The sequence below is a fragment of the Topomyia yanbarensis genome, chromosome 1 (assembly GCF_030247195.1).
Source record: "Topomyia yanbarensis strain Yona2022 chromosome 1, ASM3024719v1, whole genome shotgun sequence".
NCBI lineage: Eukaryota > Metazoa > Arthropoda > Insecta > Diptera > Culicidae > Topomyia > Topomyia yanbarensis.
This window is the reverse complement of record NC_080670.1, coordinates 143,856,991-143,874,157: the sequence shown is the minus strand read 5'-3', so window position 1 is coordinate 143,874,157 and position 17,167 is coordinate 143,856,991. Positions and strand designations below refer to the sequence as shown.

Below are 17,167 nucleotides of genomic sequence, written 5' to 3'. Positions count from 1 at the left end.
AATCTTTCACACCAAGATCTGTAGTCTCAGAATCTTGGATGTCTGCTTTCGCATCATAGTAAAATTTAACAATTCTTGGCTTTCTTATCTTGTATCCATAAATCGAAACCTACGCTTTCTGAAGCCTGTTTCCTGAACCGTACAATCTACATAACAACGATTTAAAATTACCGATCTCGACGGTGAGAAATTTGGTATCCATATTGATAGAAATGTTGAAATTTCCTCCCAAAATTCGGAAGCAGTTAGTTGTGGCCAAAGTTCTCTATATTTTGATACTAATACTTTTATTAGTGTTTATTTGATGATTATGGTGTGCGAAGTTACTAATTTTAATATCTACTTTGATCGCGAATGGTCTGAATATCATAATGAAATGTTAACACAAGTCAACACTTTTTTGTTATTTTCGTTTTATTTTCTGTCTGTTAATTTCGTAGATTCATTTTGATCGGAGGACCGTCAACACATGAACTTCATTTTTTTCCTATGCATTTATTATTCGGCTCATTAGTACAATCGTTACAATACGGAGCTAAATTTTACAGGTTTGAGTCTAGTATCTATTGGTCTTAACTAACTTAATTCAATTTATGGAATATTTTGTATATCATCGCAGCATATCAATCGACGGCATCATATCATCTGTTTAGCTGGTTTGGTGTGACCTGCCGAAAAATGTTATATTTTTAGATCAATAGTTTTGAAAAAACGACATATTTCTTTGAGGTAATCGAAATCTTTGCACCCTAAATTATCGCGTATAGGAGTCGACGGAGTTTTATCGAGGGTCTTTAGTTTTTTCAGTAATATGCGCCGCTTATCGTTGTATTCTTTACAAATCCATAAAACGTGATCTACGTGTTGGTAATCAGCGTTGCATTGTCACATGTTAGTTCCAACTGCTTGAATTCTGAAGAGGTGACTGTTAAGAGTATTATGATTAGCCATTAAGCGGCTAACAGTGACTACGAAATCTCTTTTGAAGTCGAGGTTTTTGAACCATGCTGATTTTGACACTGTTGGCATTACGGAGTAACACCATCTGCCTGTTGTCGCGTTATTCCATTTTCGCTGCCAATCCCTCATTGCCAGGCGCCTAGCAAGTTTCACGAAATCGCCACTTTGCAGAGTTCTATCATACATGTTGCCGCATACACAGCCAATCTTGGCTAACGAATCTGCTTCTTCATTGCCTGTAATATTGCAATGCGAAGGAATCCAAACCAATGAAACCATATAATTTTGAGATTCGCGCATCATCAACAAGTTCTTAATTTGCAGTATGAACATCGATGATCCCTTTTTGATGAAAGGCGATTTTGGTGCATTCAGAGAGCTAAGGCTGTCTGAAAATATATAATAGTTACCTGACGGTAGGGATTGCATTAATTCCAGAGCATGTAAAATTGCGGCTAATTCCGCATTATATACCGAACAAGGAGACTGAAGTTGACGACTGATTTGGAAGCTTTGGTGGTACACACCGAAACCGGTAGAATCGTTCATAACTGATCCATCAGTGAAAAATCTGTGGTCGTGATCTACTTCTCCAAATTTGAGAGTAAATACATTCGGAACAATTAGCGGTAATAGACTTTCGGGGACATCTTTGATCTCGGCAATCATAGACGCGTCTATCGTTGGGGTATAAGTGTGAGTTTTGATAGGTATCGCGTAGAAGTTTTCTTGTGGATCTGGATTTATGTCTTCACTTATGAACGCAATATAGACCGATACAAATTTTGAAGTAGGATTGGAATTGAATTTTTTTCAAAGTTTTCGATAACTTGTTTGTTGTAAGATTCGCATCTGATAAGGAATTTATATGAGAGCTCAACAAATCGAAGTCCTAATGGCATGACTCCCCACATAACTTCGAGGGCCATTGTAGGGGTGGATCGTATACAGCCAAGCACTAGTCGTAAGCACCTATATTGAATTCGTTCTAGTTTTAAAATATATATTTTAGCAGCTGACTGGAAACAAAAACATCCGTATTCTAGCACAGAGCGAACTGTTGACTTGTATAGCAGCAATAAGTCTTTCGGATGTGCTCCCCACCAATTACCTGTTATACATCGCATAAAGTTTACCCTTTTCGAACATTTCTCAATCAAGTAACTTATATGGGTTTTCCATAAACATTTTCTATCGAACCAAAGACCCAGATAACAGAAAGTACTCGATTGTTTAATAACGCAAACACTTAGCTTCAACTCGATTTTAGGCTCAGTCCGCTTTCGCGAAAATATCACAATTTCAGTTTTCTTACTAGAAAAAGTAAGCCCATTCAAACTTGCCCAAAGTTGAAGGTTATCTAAGGTTTTTTGGAGTGACGTCTGCATAGGATTTATACTTCTTCCTGAGGTGTACACGACAGCATCATCGGCATATTGTATAAGAACGCAATCATCTTCAAGGCAGCTGTCAATATCATTTATGTAGAGATTGTACAACAATGGACTTAGACAAGAACCTTGCGCTAGTCCCAAACTACTCCGCCGCGTTGTTTTCAGCACGTTGTTGTGGTGGAAATGCATAGTTTTCTCCGAACATAAACCATACAAGAAGCTGCAAATATTCGCTGGAACTCCCATTTTATTTATGCGTTCGCAGAGTACATTGATCAGGACTGAATCGTAGGCGCCCTTCACATCCAGAAACACTGCTGGAATATCGGCTTTATTCGTAAATGCGTGTTGGATGTCAGATGAGAGTAGTGCTAAGCAATCATTTGTACTTCGGCCCTTCCGAAAACCATACTGTGTATTTGACAACATATCATTGCATTCTGCCCATCTCTCTAGTCGGTAAAAGATCATCTTTTCCAGTAACTTTCTAACACATGACAGTAGGGAAATGGGACGATATGACTCTTGGGCTGATGGGGATTTTCCAGGTTTGAGGATGGTAACCACTTTGACCTCTTTCCAGGCGGTAGGGTACATATTATTACGAATAAAATAATTGAATAGATCAAGTAGTCTTTGTTTGGCTGCGTTAGGAAGATTTTTTAATAGATCGTATTTGATATTATCCAAACCCGGAGAAGAATTATTGAAAGATAGTAATGCAAATGAAAATTCTATCATTGTGAACGGCTCAGCTATAGAATTGAAATGATCGTGAGTTGTGAATTTAGGATTTTCTGGAGACACAAAATCGGGACATATCCTTTCTGCGAATTGAAATATCCATTCATTCGACATTTCCTTATCTTCATTAGAATAGGATTGATTCCTCATCGATTTGGCCATTTTCCACAAACTAGACATAGAGGTATCTTTAGAAAGTGAAAGCACTCGTTTTCTCCAGTATCCCACTTTTTTGATCGAAATAAATTCTTACATTTTTTATCTAATTCGTCATAATGTATTAGGCTCTCGATTCTCCCAAATGTTCGAAATTCTTTGTACGCATTGGACCGTTCGTTATATACGGCAGGCACTCGTTATCCCACCAGGCAGTTACCTTTTGTTTATTATATATTCCGTTTTTCGGTGGATGTGATGTTTGAGCTTCGGTTGCCGCTTGTGTCATGTTATGTTAAAAGATAGTCATATTCTTCTAACGCATTAGTAAAATACGGAGAATTTTCCAATGAAATTTGAATCAATGTGCTATACAATTTCCAATCGATATTTTTTGTATAGTCATATTGTACTGCTTGTTTTGGGCGAAGAGCTGCGTCTAATTTAATTGACACTAGTATGGGTAAATGATCACTACCGTGCGGGTCATCAATTGTTTCCCATCCACACCGTAACATCAAGGAGGAAGAAGATAATGAGAGATCAATTCTGCTTTCTCTCTTCGGAGAGCGTGCAATGCGAGTAATTTCTCCTGTGTTCAGGACTGATAAGTTATATTCATCGCAAATATCATATATCGACGAAGCGCGTGAATCGTCGTAGTTTTCTCCCCAGACTGTGCCACGTGAGTTGAAGTCACCCAGAATCAATCTTGGCTGTGGTGTACAAGCGATTAACTTTTTGAATTCCTCCCAATCAATGTTCATATTTGGCGGTAGGTAAACTGATATTATAGAGATCTTTAAACTAGTGAAGTAACACAAGCATGCAACTGCTTCTATTCCTGATGATAACGACGGCAAATCAGTTTTTTTGAAATTCATATCCGATTTAATTCCTATCAAAACCCCTCCATACCCATCAGCACGATCTTTTCTCACGATATTGTAATACGGTATACGACATTCCTGTTCATCCGACAACCACGTTTCTGACAAAGTAAAGATATCACAACTAAATTTCTGAAGTAAGGCACGAAAAGAGTCTAATTTGGGCAACAGACTTCGACAGTTCCACTGAATTATATTAGCAACGTTAGTCATCTATAGCAATCACAGAACTTAACGAGGGCCATTTTCCGATAATCAGTTGAACAAAAGATTTTATTAGGGGGTACATTCCAAGTATGGATTCCTTGGTAGATTCTGGTACGGAAAGAACTTCGAGAATCCACTTGAATATTGTTGATAATGGGAAAAGCGCAGTTGACTGTTTCTTTTCATCGTGTTTAACCGACTTACTGAGTAACGGTGGAAAGTTTCGATCATACTCCGTCGAGCGATTGTTGGAAGCATTCAGTTTAGATGTCGGGTCACGAGGGTCTGTCTTAGATGTACTAGGAATAGGGTTAACGAAGCAATTTATTTTGGATTCTTTTCTTCGTACTTTCGGTGAGAGAGGTTGTTTTCTCTTGAAACCAGCTTTCAAAAATGGAGATTTATCGGTCTCTTCGTTTTCATCATTATCGTTTAAATCCGAAAGAATATCAAATTGGTTGGGAGAGACATGTTGCATTTGGGACGAATCAGACAATAGCTCATACGATTTCCGAGCTTGATCGATGATCGATCGTTTGAGGCGAAGGGATCGTTCTTGGTAGACGGTACAGATTTGAATGTGAGAGTGCTGTTGTTTGCAATGAATGCAAGTGCTTGGATCGGTAGAGGAACACATGGCTTCCTCGTGCTGTTGGCCACATTTACCACACTTAACTCTGCTGGAACAAAATTTGTTAGTGTGGCCAAACTGCTTACATCTCTGACAATACATCACGCTGGGAATGAATAGGCGTACAGGGAAAAGCACGCGTTCGAATTCGACAAAATCTGGGAGAACGTTGCCGGCAAAAGTTATTCTAACCGACGCCGTTGAGGAATATTTTTTCGGTTCTTCGATCAACGTTGCCCTTTTCAATCGTTTGCATTCGAGAATAGGTACCGAGGCAATTTTAGGATCGCGGAATTTCCCGACGCCTGACAACTTTAGTTCAGTTAAATCTAGGTCCATTTCAGAAATCATTCCATCTATTTCCACTTCTCTACACGGAATATACACATGATATTCTAAACGAAATAGCGCGTTGCTAACGATCTTGTTAGCTTCTTTTCTGCAATTTGCGATGACCCGTAATTTATTTTTCTCCAGTTTCTTGATTTCCGTGATTGAGGAATACTGACGCGATAATTCTTTCGAGATTTGAATAACATTCAGGGGCTTCCCGATCGGTCGGAAATAAATTTTGAACGGTCCACAAGCGGACATAGGACATTCTTTTATACGCTGTGAAATGGATTCGCCATCTTGTTCTACCTCCTCAATCACGGAGCTCAGAGATATTTTTAGAGGAACTTGAAAAGTTGTCTTCGTTGGAATTTCCTGGACTAGTGTCCATGATCTGATTCTGTGTATCTACGAGAATCCGAGAAATGAGGTCATCCTCAGTGGCTATAGTAGCCACACCACACACGCCAACCAAGCTCGGTAATGCAAAGAAATCGATAACAAAGGAAAACGGTGATACTTAGCTTTTGTTCGATGAGTTCAGAGAACCTTCAGAGCACTATCACTAGTATATGACCGAACGCTACGACTGCTGTGGAACGAATTCACATGAACTTCATTGAAGTCTAATATAGTATATTTTTCTGTACCTCTAGTACTATAATTTGGACGTTTAATTCAATATAATTGTATTTATTTTATTTCATTTTTTTTAAATTCATGCCCATTTTGTTTACAAACAAAAATGTTTGTGAACAGCTGTAACATTCGATTTAGTCCTTAAATTCGTAGCAAAAACTAACTATTAGGGCTTTAACCTTTCATTTCAGAGTATCTTTGGTGACAAGGTTGCTATGATTAATAATAAAATCAACTTGTTTTGAAGTCATGCTACTTCTTTATTTAATAACTTTTGTCAGCGATTTTTTTACAAACTTACAATGTTCCACGAATGTGTTCAGTAGAAAAATACCTTTAGAAATATATAGTGTTCTCATGAATTGATTGGGGAGATGATTTTTTAAGAATTTATTTTTAATTTTGATTGATTTTCCATACTAATTTCCATATAAACTTTGAAATTTTTGGAGGGTCCGTAGACGTAACCGATTGGTACCAAAATTTGCACAATTACTAAGGACCATAAAAGGAATCAGTAGAGCCTGGTGGAGCTAGAAGTCAAAAATTGAACCAGTCTAATGCTTACCCTTAACTCCTCTGCCACGCCACGAGGTATCAATAGCGAAGTCCCAACATACTAAGCTACGACACTCCCATCCTAGCATGAGGCAGTCCATATATACGCCTATTCACTCACTCTTCTGCCTTACTTCGGGGTGGCTGGGTTTACCCCTTACGCGGTTGCCAGTCGCTGCGCCAAACCTGCCTCAGCATGAACAGACCATTTACTCACTTTTTCGCGCTCGGCCCTTTCCGCTCCAACTAACCAATCACTAGTTAGTCTTAGTAGATTCTCTGTAGCCTGCAGGCAATCTGGGTGGTTGCAGTCGAGGCTGCGTTCTACTTCTCCACCGCTTAACACATCCGCTGAAAAAGGGTATCAGCCACAGACGTCAAGCATTGCTCTCCTTTCGACGTCGAAGCGAGGACATACGAACAGTATGTGCTGGGCAGCCCTATGGAGGTACTGTTGGAAGCTGCCATGGCCTGACAGGAATTGTGTCAGATGGAAGTGGACTTCCCCATGAGGTCTACCCACCCAGCTGGATATGTTAGGTATCAGCCGGTGGGTCCACCTACCTTTCGAGGAGTTATCCCACTCTCGCTGTCATCTGGCGACTGAAGCCACCCGCTCGCGGGCTCCTCTAGTGCTACGCAGCTCAAAGCACTCCTCATCTTCCCGGATGACCAGCCCAACTGGCATCATGCTCGCTATCACACAGGATGCATCGTGTGATACCGTGCGGTAAGCAGATATCACTCTGAGGCACATTACGCGGTAGGTGCTCTCCAGTTTCTGCAGGTCTACTACGTCTACTGGCGCACACCTCTGAGCTGTTGGACATCATCCTCGATGATGCCGCAACAGCAGTCGAAGCTCTCTTGCACGTATAGTCGACATGGCTGCGAAGGTCAGCTTGTCATCTATGATGACTCCGAAAGACTTCAGACTCCGCTGTGAAGTGATCACGACTTCTCTCACATGGATAACTGCATGTTGTGCCGACTTGCGGTTGTTGACAATAACCACCTCCGTCTTGTGCTGAGCGAGCTCCAGGCCTCTCGCGCTCATCCATTCCGTGTTGATCGCGTGTTCTGCGGTTAGTTCTACCTCGGGGATTGACTTACCGTAGACCTCCAAGGTTACGTCGTCGGCAAAGCCTCAGAACCCCGTTATACATGAGGTTCCATAATACCGGGCCTGGGATTGAGTCCTGCGGGACTCCGGCGGTAATATCAATCTTTGTGCCTGTTCTTGCCAATTCGTCGGCCAATTTATTACCAGTAATACCGGAATGTTCAGGCGCCATAGATCTTCTAGTTGGCACGTAATCACTAGCTTGGACCGTAATTTTTCCGAGCTAAGGGCTTTGATTGTAGCCTGACTGTCGGAGCAAATCGTCAGCAAAAATCTAAGTTCATTGAGTTTCCTCAAAAAGCCGTCGGCAACCGGGTTCCATAGCAACGGTGACAGAACGCCACCTTGAGGACAACCGCAACTTCCGGTTACTTAGCATCGCATTTTGACCAACCCGAGATAAAGGTAGATGCTTTCGCTAGAGTTTCTGAACGTTTTGCAAACGTTAAACGATCACCTTTGGGAATAAATCTAACAGATATTTCTCGCCATGCTTTCGGGGTATATCCGGTAGCAAGACTGATAAGCATTATCTTTTCATAGCATGTATGAGAACATCGAGAACATCGAATCCAGACGATTTGTATGGAGTAAAGCGGTCAATAGCCCACTTGGTCGATTCAATGGTAACCAATAAGCTTGCTAACGCCCTCGAGTTCGAATCACCAAAATGAGTTCTGTGAATATTGCCCAGCTCCGAATCGATACCTAGAAAGCGTGTGTCGAAGAGACAATTTGAGAGATTTTTTTATACTTTGAAGCACAGCCCTCCACTAGGGGGCTACTCTACTCGAATGAACTATACGAAGCGGACAAGCTTCTTCGTAGGATGCTACTAAGAACGAGTTTATCGTATCCACGAAGTCATTCAAGTCGTCTAGTTGACTAGATGTTGGAAAACATCCATGAAATTTCCACAAAGAGGTCCCAGTTTGTAGATTTGGGATTACCTTATTTCACCACATTCAGGATGCCATCAAGATGATTGAAATATATTTATGATCTGATGGTTCAAATTCATTTGAAACCAGCCAATTTCCCCGTTCATGCGAAACTATCGCTTCGGCACTTGACGTCGTAGTGCTTCAAGAAGATATCTGTACTATTCAAGGATGGTGCACGCTAAACGGAATGGAAGTCAACGTTAATCAATGCAAAGTAATCAGTTTCGGACGCTTGCTTACTCCAGCACATTATGAATACAGCCTAAAAGGAAGAACAATTGAAAGCATCGACTCGATCCGTAACTTGGGAGTGCTCTCCGATAGGATGTTGAGCTTTTCCGACAATATCACCGCGACAACTGCTAAGGCTTTCGGAATGCTGGGCTTCTTAAAGCGGAACACGGCGGACTTCGATGATTTCTACGCACTAACAGCACTTTACTGTACCCTGAGCAGAAGTGTTCTGGAGTATGCTGTGCAAGTGTGGGCACAATACCATGCCGTTCAAATTGACCGACTAGAACGTATACAAAGATGTTTTGTGCGATTCGCCCTCAGGATTCGACTTCCATGGAATGATCCAGTTGTGTTGCCTCCTTATGCCGATAGATGTATGCTACTCGGTCTGCAGACTCTGGCGACTCGCCGTATCTTCCTGCAAAGAGTTTTTGTTTTCGACTTGCTGTCAGGTAATATCGACAGTCCCGATCTTCTCTCGGGCGTTAATTTGTATGCGCCTCCTCGTGTTCTTCGTAACCCCACTCTGTTGTGGATCCCTAGACACCGTACTTCATATGGACAAAATAATCCACTGGAAAGATGTTGCCGCAGATTTAACGAAGCTTCTTCAGTGTATGATTTTAACGTTTCCAAGCATAGATACAAGTTATTAATAAGAAATATATAGTTTTAAAATGTGTCTGTACGGTGTATACCGAAGATAAGAAATAAATAAAAAAATAATTAAGCGGAACTCTTTCAGAGTAAAGCGTTATATCAGACACCTTCTTTCCCCCAGACCTCGCAAAAGTTGGTCGGTTTCCTACAATCAGAATATGTAGATTTGAGCTATTTGTGTGCTCCATCAGGTCAGAGGCAGATTGATGTCTGAGCTGGCCCAAATGATGTGCATCTGCAACATTGCCCATAATGGGCGTAAATTTATTTCTGCTGTAATATGATATAGCACTATTGAAATCATCAGAAAATGGTGACTCGATATACGGCAGTTGTCTACGTGTACCAATAGTCGGAGTAACTATGACAGCACAGCTGTGAGCTTCGATATGAGACACGCGTCACGAGCCTTATTTGCAAGAAAGCATCTATGAGGCATTTCACGTGGATTTGTCATGTCTTGAACCAAAAGCCTCACCAAAACTCCAACCAAAATAAATCCAGATAAGGTATTCATGCCATATTCTACGGCGGAATTCCAGAAGGGATAGTGGACAAGATATCGTTGTACGATTAGAAAAAAAATATATTTCTTCAGACTAATATTTTCATTATAAATTTGCATTATAGCAGAAATAAAACTTATCAGAACCGACGCTCGAAAATATTGCAGTGTTTGAAATGTGTGCTCATTTTCTTTCATTGCAAAACAGTTAATCAAACATACTTTTATTTCTCAGTTTTCTTCAACTGAAGTCTTCGTGATAAATGAGTGACTGAAAATAAAAGCTGCAAAAACAGAACATGATTTGTTAACCCTGCTTTTATTATATTAAAAATGTAGAAGTCGAACATTTCTAACGTAAAAATCCCTCAATATGAGAATCGTTTGAAAAATAATAAAACTTTGGTGAAAAAGTCGGCAAAGACGAACTTCCAATATTGAAAACGATTGGAAAAAAATAATTCGTGCGCATAAAACAATTCATGTATCGTACAATACAATTTTTTACAAGAATAAAAGTTTGATAAAAAATACTTTGAAAGATCCTACTATATTTTGTGTGGTTTTTGATTTGAAGGTTTTTTAATCGATTCTTACATCGGAGAACCTTAATCCGATTTTTGCGCTTGAAGCTTGTATCCGATTTTCACACGCTATTACAATTAAAACTGGGATTTGCGAAGCATGTTCTGTTGTTTCGATTTTTATTTTCGATCGCTCATATAAAGAGCAAGGGAAAGAATCATTGTATTATTTTGTAGCAATCATTCCTCCACATTCGTGCTGAATTTTGATTCTACAAATTAGTGTCCACTCGTTTATGATTAGAATACAGAAGCTGTCCCAAAGTTTTATATTATGCGCGAAAAATGCGGCCTAAAAAATGGCGCGAAAATTTGGGCTTCACATCACGTTATACCATACACTTGCTTTCCCTTTGCTTAACGTAGTAGACAAAAAATCTCTTATTTCTAATCACGAAACCAAATCCCTAATATAAAAAAGAAATAATCAAAACTGCACTAAATCTTGTTTATTCTTATTACGAGTATACGCAAATCTTACTAGCACTTCTTGTTTTTGAAAAATCACTAGTGTCCGGGCACAGAGGTCATCCGCCCATAGAGGACTTCTATTCCAACTAATTCAAAAGGGATCGTGCTGAACTGTATGTGTTGTATTAATAGACGCTCATTACTCAAAGACGAGGTTCGTGTCCTAGCATTTGCCCATTCAATCAAATCACGATACATAATCATCATTATATCCCCTCACCAAACTGCAGTGCTCGTAGTTTGACGTGATGTCAACCATGTGATCAAACAAGCACTCGAACAGGATATGATGGAAACGGATTGCGTACAAACCTTTCAGCCGAATCGAAGAGCTGTCTGTCGTGGATATTGAATTAAAACTGCACTATTGACGTTCTTTCCGGTCAGTTATTGTCTAACCGCACACACCGGCCGTCACTAAAGCTAATGGTTACAGTTAGAATACACACACTTCACAGTCAGGATAGGTTTGCTCTCTGACCAAGGCAGCGAATTAAGCTGCAATTCTCCTAGCTCTGCCAACAACGGAAATTACGGAAAGCACCAGAAGTGCGAGTATGCGTTCTCACTGTTCTCCTTGTGGACGACTTCTTCTGCAACCGGAAACTTTACTACTGTAACCGGAGACAGTGTTTTGACGACTTTATATAGAGTGTTACAAAAGATGAAAAAACCGCGCAAGTCTGTCAGTGCCGGCGGGGGGATCGGGAAAAAACGAATCGAGAAGTACTGCTAGGATTGCCGCCCTATGCCAGATTGACGATTTATTGCTATTTGTACAATCGTTGCGTATACCCTACAAGCTTTTGTGAAGAATCTTGTCACAGAAAATATTAATGAAATGCGTTCAGCTATCTCTCTTTCTAGCAGTGCATGAAACGCAAAATTTATTTTTTTTTAACAAAAATGAGTGGTGCATATTGAGAAATGGTTAGTGAAAATATAACAAAATTGAACTTGGTTTCCAATAAGTTTTTTTTTGTTTCGTTTATTTGACACGGCTCATAGCGGTAGCTTAACGGAGCCGTGGATCTTTTATGTGTTTACAATATGTAAAAATAAAAATAAAAACAAATATTATTGTTTGTCCGTTGGATCTCGTGCGCGCAACTTTTTATTGCGAGCGGAGACCTTCTTTTGCGGTTCGCCTACTGCGTTCTTTCCAATTAGTTATTTTTCTTAGTAACAGATTTTTTGGAAATAGTGCACAAAAGACAGGATAATTGGACTTTTATAACTCGATTTTTACTGTATAAAAGATGCATTTTCAGTTACATCGGTTCATAACTGTTCGTCGCCAGTCACTCATGGTACGACGAGCATGGCTGACGATGGCTGGCTGATCTACAAAACAGCTGTTGCAATTCATAATTTATACGCCGTTTCCACATGTTTCAAGTGTGGATATACTTTCGCCGCAGACAGTTCGTAACATCTTCCATTCGGAAACAATAAAGATGTGTTGGGCCTCTGTCAGCATAATCCTGGTTTCGTGACCGTAGGAAGCAACCGATGTAATAAGATTTTTATTGATGGTTTACTTCGTGCGTTTGCATATTGAGATTTGGAGAAGTTTGCATGCCACAATTAGTCTCTAAATTTATTAGAACATACTCTGGTTTTTAATATTCATCATATTTTTAGTATTTAACATTTATTAACAGTACACTGCGAAAAATACGAAAAATTTAATAATTTCGCGGAAAAACTATCATAATAAAATTAAAACATAACAGTCCAGTACGCATTCTTGTTATTATGATTAGCTATCTATTGGATTCAGTGGCGTAGCCAGAAATTTGGTTTGGAGGGGGTTTTGACGAAAACCTTAGATTTTTCAAAAATGTTGGTGGGTCTATTGATGACATTTAATCTGTAGGCCGCGATCGACTGGGTACTACCGTGTTCTGCAGTAATAGCGAAATGGGATGGTGTGAACGGGCATGGGCGCTATAACCCTACCGTAGACAGAACTTAATACCTGTCGCATGTGTCAGTTATGTTGGGTGGCGGACTACGAGACAGGATAGGTCAAGTTCAACGAGTGGCCCAAAACACCACTTCACTAACAAGCTCATGCTATAACTCGCAACTTCGAAATCGTAGCATTGGAGGAGCTTTAATAGACGGTGCAGAAGGTGTGGAAATGGGGGGATCGAGCGACGGCACAAGAGCTGGGCAAAATACGCCAACGCGTGATCAAGTGGCAGACGATCAGCGAATGGATGTGTGTAGTGTGGATCAAAGGCCTTTTCATCAACTAGAGCATTATCAATGTGCACTGACCTCACGAAGCCGAGAAAGATGCATTTTATGCGCAGCTGGAGCATGTCTATGATAGCTGCCTATGGCGGAATGTTAAGCTCGTCATCGGTGACATAAACATCCTGATAGACCGGGGGCATTGTATAAACCGATTATCGCACAGGATAGTCTGTACACTTTATAAATAATGTGCAGAAATTCTCACGATTGATAAGTATATTATGATGAACACCTAAATAGCGAAGCAGTAGACGACAAGAGTATTGCAAGAATCAGCTTGGAGACGCGCGCAGTCGACGACAGATTCCGGATCTACCTAAGATTCATGAAAAAATAGGACGGTTGAACCGCTGGCAATGATCAACTGTCCTGTGAGCTACTCAAACACAGAGTAGAGGAATTGGCTAGAGCACTCCACTGGATGCCTTTGAAGATCTGGAAGGAGGAGATTTCACCGAAGTATAGGATGTAGGGAGCAGTATGTCCCATCTATAAAAATGGTGTTAGGCGGGATTTTTGCAACTAATTACCGATTAATCACATTACTGAACTGCTCTTGTATGCAAAGGTGACGTAAACGCCATCCAGTATATTTTTCAGGAAATCAATTTACAATCTTGCATGGTGCGCGTAAAAGCATGCTTTATTTTTATTTAAATTTGACCAAAGAGGCGTTGAAGTCACTTTTGCATACTAGGATCGTAAACGTCATCTACAAGGTGTTCTCCCAAATTCTTTGTTGCCGCCTATAACCGTTAGTAAGGGAATTCGTAGTGCAATATGGCCTATAATGCACAAATACGGGTTGCATTCATATCTTCAACCAAGCTATTTGCAAAAACATTCTTGAAAACTTTGCTGAAGACACTATGTCTCGAACTAAATTTGATTGGAATTAGTAATGCATCCAACTGGATAAATTAATCAACAAAATTATGCTGCTAAATACTAAACCTCAAAAAGCTGAGGGTTTCCAAATTATGGAATCTTGGCGCCATTAAATTCGATACCCAAATGTACATAATAAATAGCGAAAAACGTGAAAAAATTCAATTTTTTTATTACCAATCTTAGCTAGTGGCACTTTATATAAATACACATAAAAACCGATTCTGGCCTGTTAGAGACAAGCATAAAACGCTATTTTTCATCAGTTCCTATGTAGGCGTTTTTATTGAGCTATTTTGCTTGATATTTACATGATTTATGAACTATAGGATCCTCACTAAAATATTAGTTACAAGATCCCATTCTCACAATTTAGAAAAAGTCCCCATAACGTTTAAAACATTAGATTCTCAATGTAATGAACAGATAATAAACTTCTAAAATTATTATTTGAATATTTAATAAACTAGTCAGCATCAAACTTTTTTTCTTCAATTCAAATATTTTGGTTTGGAGGGGGTTTTAACCCCCAAAACCCCCCCTTGGCTACGCCACTGATTGGATTGTAGTCTGAATTACCTTTGATTCACAAAATACAAATAAGACTACCAGGTTTGTTTAGATAAATGTGTCCCATGTCTGTGTGTATGTATGTATGTATGTATGTATGTATGTATGTATGTATGTATTTACGATTTTTACGGACTAAGATTCAAATATATAATATTCCCATAGGTTGCTATTGAATTTCATTTTGATCTGACATCTGGTTCCGGAGTTACAAGTTGAAGAATATGGTTAAAACTACAAGGGACAGGCCTATTGGGTTGTACGAATTGTAGACGTAGGACTGCAATACGTGAAATATTTCATTTCTTATTACATTTGGATTAATAATTAATCAAACATATTTTTCTCTCTTCGCGAATCAAACCGTCTTGCTCATCAGGTCATTTTATTTATAATGGGCGATCGAATCCGAATAAAGAAAGCAGACAGAAAACTGCGATGGAAAACCGAACTAATATCTGGAACTGCTTTAAAATTTTAAAAGGTTTTCTATTGTGTGCGGTAAACAACTAGACCGATGCTTAAAAATCATGTTTTAGACAATACAGTCACAGTTCATGTATAGAACAAGCTTTATAATTTTATTTTGCCGTTACTGTAATGTTCCTAAAGTACACATATAAACGGAGCGAATGCAGTGATCTTAATCATATATCGAAGCAAAGCATATACAAGAATCGAGAATAATTTTATAGATGGACTTAGATGCGTTTTTGCAACAATTTTTAAGTAACAGTGTATTCATTCATAAATAGGCTTTATAGTACCTATGTATTACTAGAAACAAAGTGGGATAGGTTGAGTGGAAATGAATCTCGTGGAATCAATAAATTGATGAAACGTAAATAATAAACCTTCGTTACACTTACCATCCATTCGCGTGAATTTGTTGCTAAGAAAGTTTTCGTCTCTTTAGCCTGTCGTGGAGATGACAACACAAAGAAAAAAGGAAAGCTTTCGCTTCGCGCAACGAAAGCTCAAATTTCTATCATACACGCAACACGGATATACCTACACATTCGCCTGAAACAATAAACCCAAGTGAACGGTGTACCGTGCTTGAATCAAAAGGCTGTGCCAGTACATCGTATCCGTACACGAATGGAAGATACGCACCATTCGTGTACGGCCCATTTTCAACCAAGCAAAATGAGTCAACGCTGGTGATGATGGGTGGAGCGAAAGCGACAACTAGTACCACGACGCTATGTTAATCGTGTTTGCACAGGGGGTTGACTGTACAAGCAATTTTGTTCACGTGTTTTATATGAATTAATGCTTTCGAGATAGTACATGAATTGTGTGCTTGAAACGAGCACAACACAGGAGAAAGCATTGATTTTGATCAGACAAGCTCAGTCGCCTGTTGAACTGCATTGCACAGCGTACCTCCACAGCCAGTGTAGCAGACTTATCAGTCTGCTACATTGGCTGTGGAAGCGCTACACAGTGCTCTGCTCTGCCTGACGTTCAACAGGCAACTGAGCTTGTCCGACCAAATCTGTTCTTTAAATAGTCGATGATGACGTCATTCATAGAAGCGTTGCGTGTTAGGTACATAAATCTGTCGTGCCAGACTAGGGAAGCGCAGCCTTCTGTGTGCAAATCCGTGGTATTTTGACTATGTTGAACATTATTTAAATTTTTAATGCCATGATATCAAAAATCTTTGGGTTTATCTATTAGAATCTATTTTTAGAAGTATTTCTGAGCAATATGCGCAAAAATATTGAAAATTTACCGCGAGACAGCTGAATTATAAGCGTTTAAAATTGGACCACATTTCGTTACATACCATTTTTGTTGAATTTGCAAAGTGCACCCCCATATCGAAAACAAAGACGTAGTGCTACGTCAAAAAAATTTGTTATGATTTGTCCACATCGGTTTCTCGGAATTTTCTGAACCGATTTTGACAAACTTTGTTTTAAATGGAAGGTACAACGTTTCTATCGGCTGCAATTGAATTTTGTGTGGATGAGAGTTCTGGTTCCTGAATTACAGGGTGATGAGTTCGATCACGCAGCATATCTCGATTGTAAACAATTCCGCGATGAATGTTTTTACAATATGGGACTGAAAAAAATCCAAAATATGAAAAAAAATCCAAAATAGGGCCCCGGAAAAGTGGCCATTTTTCAAAATTAACAAACTCACATCAGTTTCCCGGAGATGGTTTGGTAACATTGAACTCACGCTGGTTAACCAATTAAATCTAGAGAAAATTTTCAATAGGACGTAAGTAACATTGAGAGCCTCTCTTTGTTTACTTTCTCTTTCGTTTATTACGACGTCATTACAACACTTTGCACTAATTTTCCAGTACATATCGAAAGCCGACGGTTTTTACTAGAATATTATGCAAAGAGTAGAGTAGTAAATGCTAAAATGGCCGAGTAATGAACAGA

General features: G+C 39.5%; 3 protein-coding genes across 3 annotated transcripts in view; all 3 read right to left on the bottom strand.

Annotated features, from left to right (window-relative positions):
• The window catches only part of LOC131676213 (allatostatins MIP), an 83,574-nt gene extending 71,910 nt beyond the window's left edge, over positions 1 to 11,664 (bottom strand). The window contains exon 1 of the mRNA XM_058955338.1: positions 11,349 to 11,664. The gene's annotated coding sequence lies outside the window, so the exon portion shown is untranslated. The remainder of the gene's footprint in view (positions 1 to 11,348) is intronic.
• Positions 1 to 17,167, bottom strand: part of LOC131676198 (caspase-like) — a 93,151-nt gene that overhangs the window by 16,229 nt on the left and 59,755 nt on the right. The window lies entirely within an intron of this gene.
• Positions 1 to 17,167, bottom strand: part of LOC131676155 (scoloptoxin SSD558) — a 431,501-nt gene that overhangs the window by 389,784 nt on the left and 24,550 nt on the right. The window lies entirely within an intron of this gene.